Source organism: Glycine max, chromosome 4 (assembly GCF_000004515.6).
Source record: "Glycine max cultivar Williams 82 chromosome 4, Glycine_max_v4.0, whole genome shotgun sequence".
Classification (NCBI taxonomy): domain Eukaryota; kingdom Viridiplantae; phylum Streptophyta; class Magnoliopsida; order Fabales; family Fabaceae; genus Glycine; species Glycine max.
Genome location: NC_016091.4, coordinates 17,752,071 through 17,756,909, shown reverse-complemented (window position 1 = coordinate 17,756,909; position 4,839 = coordinate 17,752,071).

Below are 4,839 nucleotides of genomic sequence, written 5' to 3'. Positions count from 1 at the left end.
AAGATTCAATTTTCTGGTTTGTTTACATTAGTAAAAGATACAATTAAGATTAGTACGCCTCAAATTTTGACATAAGTCTTTTAATTTTGTAGCTTCTCAAACTATTAGTTTTTTTTTTTATATTCAATGTGATGTTCTCGAACTCAAAGAAGATAACTATAAGATATGGAAGGAGAGAATTCTTCTGCAATTGGGGTGGATGGACATAGACTATGCTATAAGGAAAGACGAACAACTTGCAATCATGGATGAAAGTAGCTTAGTTGATGTTGCTGCGGTGGAAGCGATCCAACCGGCTCGGCGTGATGTTTATTAAGGCCAAAATCTCGACTGGGATACGTGATTCTATTGTCCAACATGAAAAATTCCGAGACTTGCTTAAGGCCATTGATGACCAGTTCATCACTTCAAATAAGGCTTTAGTAAGCACCCTGATCATGAAGTTCTCCTCTCTTCGACTCACCAATGTGAAAGGTGTGTGAATACATAATGAAAATGCGAGATATTTCATCTCAACTTAAGAAACTAGAGGTTGATATGTCTGAGTCCTTCTTGGTGCACTTCATTTTGAACACCCTTCCACAGAAATATGGGTCGTTTAAGATTTCCTACAACACACATAAAGACAAATGGTCTATCAATGAATTAATGACCATGTGTGTTCAGGAAGAAGAAAGGCTTGTAATGGAGATGGGTGAGAGTGCATTGCTGACAACTACTTGTGGGAAGAACAAAGCAACTAAGTCTCAAGATAATCAGAAGGGGAATGGTAAAATACCACCTCAAGCTGATATTAAGAAGGTGACAAAGTGTTTCTTTTACAAGAAGAAGGGACACATGAAGAAGAATTGCCATGGATTCCAGAAATGGCTTGAGAAGAAAGGTAAATCAATCTCATTAGTATGTTATGAATCTAATATGGTTAGTGTTAATATTAACACCTGGTGGATTGATTCTGGATCTACTATCCATATTGCAAATTCTTTACAGGGTTTGCAAAACCTAAGGAAACCAGTGGAAAGTGAACAAAGCATTTTATTAGGCAATAAGCTAGGCTCACATGTGGAGGCTATTGGAACTTGCATTTTAACTTTAAGTAATGGCTTTATTTTAAAATTAGAAAGGATTTTTTATGTACCAAGTTTTTCTCAAAACTTGATTTCTGTTTCTAGACTTGTACCTTTTGGATATTCCTTTAATTTTAAAGACACATTATTTGAGTTAATTTATAATTCTGAATGTGTTGGGAATGGTATCTTGTTTAATGGTCTTTATCTTCTTGGTTTACAAAATTATGCCACTTATAGTTCAATCCATATTCAAACTGGTATTAAAAGGTGTAATATTAATGAGAATTCCTCTATGTTATGACACTGGAGATTAGGACATATCTACATTTAGAGGATTAAAAGGTTAGTGAAAGATGGGGTGCTCAATACTCTAGATTTTGCTGACTTTAAGACTTGTGTGGACTACATTAAGGATAAGCATACCAACATGTCTAAGAAAGGTGTTAACAGGAGTTCAAGCATATTAGAAATAATTCATACTGATATTTGTTATCCAGATATGGATGCACATGGTCAGAAATATTTTATCACCTTTATAAATGATTATTCACGATATATGAATGTTTATTTGCTTCATAACAAAAATGAAGCATTGGATGCCTTTAAAGTCTTTAAGGCTGAAGTTGAGAACCAATGTGGCAAGCAAATAAAAATAGTGAGATCAAATAGAGGTGGAGAATACTATGGCAGATATATTGAGAATGGACAAGCACCTGGTCCTTTTGCAAATTTTCTTCAAGAACATGAGATTGTTGCCTAATACACTATGTCTGGTTCTCCAAATCAGAATGGTGTGGTAGAAAGAAGGAACCGAACATTATTGGACATGGTACGGAGTATGCTTAGCAACTCCAATCTTCCTAAATCCTTGTGGGCTGAAGCACTAAAGACGACAGTGTATATATTAAATCGTGTTCCAACCAAGGCTGTCCCAGAGACACCTTTTAAGTTGTTTAAAGGTTGGAAACCGAGTTTGAAACATATGTGTGTTTGGGGTTGTCCGTCTAAGGTGAGAATATATAACCCACAAGAGAAGAAACTTGACCCGAGGACTATTAGTGGGTATTTCATTGAATATGCCGAAAGATCTAAAGGTTATAGGTTTTATTATCCATATTATATTACTAGGATTGTGGAATCAAGAAATGCCAAGTTTCTTGAAAATGACTTGATCAGTGAGAGTGATCAATTGAGGGACTTAGGTTCTGAAATTAATTATATAGAGTCTCAACCTTCCACATCAAGTGAAAGATTGGTTGTAATTCATACCCCTTAAGTTCAAAGGGATGATGAACAATGCATGATTGGCATTCCCCAACCTGTTGTTGATAATCCAGTAGATCAAGTTGATCATCAAATTCCTGAAAATGATGAACAACCAGTTGAACAACATGATCCCCAAGAAAATGTTGATGCAACATTAAGGAGGTCTACTAGAGTAAGAAAATCAGTTATTCCTAGTGATTATATTGTATATTTGCAAGAATATGACTATAATATTGGAGCTGAAAATGATCCAAAAACTTTTGATCAAGCCATAAGTTGTAAAAAGTCAAATTTTTGGTATGATGCCATGAATGATGAGATGAATTCCATGCAGAGTAACAGAGTTTGAAACCTAGTAGAGTTGCCTAATGGGGCAAAGGCCATTGGATGTAAGTGGATCTTTAAGACCAAAAGGGATTCATTATGCAACATTGAGAGATACAAGGCAAGACTTGTTGCTAAGGGATTTACTCAAAAGAAGGAATTGACTACACAAAGACTTTCCTCCAATATCTAAGAAATATTATCTTCGTATTATCTTGACATTAGTTGCTCATTTTGACCTTGAGTTGCAAAAAATGGATGTGAAAATAGCTTTTCTTAATGGTGATTTAGAGGAGGAGGTTTATATGAAACAACTTGAAGGCTTCTCCTCTACTAGTGGTGAGCATTTGGTTTGCATGCTTAATAAATCTATATATGGTTTAAAACTAGCCTCCCGTTAGTGGTACCTTAAGTTTCATGGGATAATTTCTTCATTTGGTTTTGATGAAAACCCCATGGATCAATGTATATAGCACAAGGTCACTGGGAGTAAAATATGTTTTCTTATTTTATATGTAGATGATATTTTACTTGCAACCAATGATCGGGGTTTGCTACATGAGGTGAAACAATTTCTCTCTAATACTTTTTACATGAAAGATATGGGTGATACATCTTATGTCATCGGCATTAAGATTCATAGAGATAGGCATCGAGGTATTTTGGGTCTATCACAGGAAACCTATAGTAACAAAATTCTAGATAGATTTCAGATGAAAGATTGTTCACCAAGTGTTGATCCCATTGTGAAAGGTGATAGGTTTAATTTGAACCAGTGCCCAAAGAATGACTTTGAGAGGGAACAAATGAAAAACATTCCTTATGCTTTAGTTGTTGGAAGCCTCGTGTATGCTCAAGTGTGCACAAGGCTTGACATTGCTTTTGCAGTTGGAATGTTAGGAAGATATCAAAGTAATCCAGGTATTGACCACTGGAGAGCTGCTAAGAAAGTGATGGGGTACCTTCAAGGGACCAAAGATTACATGCTTATGTATAGACAGACAGACAAACTAGATGTGATTGGTTATTCAGACTCAGACTTTGTTGGTTGTGTTGACTCTCATAAATCAACAGCTGGGTACATTTACATGATGACTGGTGAAGCTATTTCATGGAGGAGTGTTAAGCAGACTTTGACTGCTACTTCTACCATGGAAGTTGAGTTTGTCTCTTGTTTTGAGGCTACATAACATGGTGTATGGCTTAAGAGTTTCATTTCTGGGCTGAAGATAGTTGATACTATTTCAAGGCCTTTGAGAATTTTCTGTGATAACTCAACTGCTGTCTTTATGGCTAAGAATAACAAAAGTGGAAGTCAAAGTAAACACATTGATATTAAGTACTTAGCCATTAGAGAAAGAGTAAGAGACAAAAAAGTGGTCATTGAACATATAAGCACTGAGTTGATGATCGTTGATCTTTTAACTAAAGGCATGCCACCATTTAAATTTAAGGATCATGTAGAAAGAATGAGACTTGGTTTCACTTTATGATTGTATACATACATGTTAAAATTGAAACTTTTATATTGTGATATTTTCTCATATTTAGGTGCACATTGATTTATTTGAGAAAAATTATGTTTTGGACCAAGAATAAACATTGGATTTATTCATTAAGTTTTATTACCACTTTGAGTATACTGCTTGAGAAATTGAGCATAATGTAATACATGGATGATATTACTCGTTATAAGAGGAACTATCACTATGATTCATATATTCATTTCTTGAGAAGATTGAACATTGACTTAATCATTGAGTCAAAACGTTTGAACCAAGTGGGAGAATGTAATAATTTTGGTCTGAACGTTTTTGAAAATGAAAAACTCCATCAATTTTGGAATTGAGAAGCCAAATTGAATGACTACTAATGGGTGGTAATGACCACTAATGAGTGGTAATGGCTACTAAATGTATTCTTGATGGTAGAATGCCTATATATAGCCTATATATTTGGTTCCTGAGCTCACCTCTTTCAATTCATCTGATACACCATCTAGAGAGAGAGTGAGAGCTTGGAAGAACCAAAACAAGACAACTCTTTCATGACAATGGTTGAAAGTATAATTCAATTTTTATTTTTCCGCATTTTGTTAATAACCTGTGTTTCGCTTTATAGTTTGTAACATCACAGGTTAAAAATTTTAGTCTAACATTTGAAACAATATATTACTAAT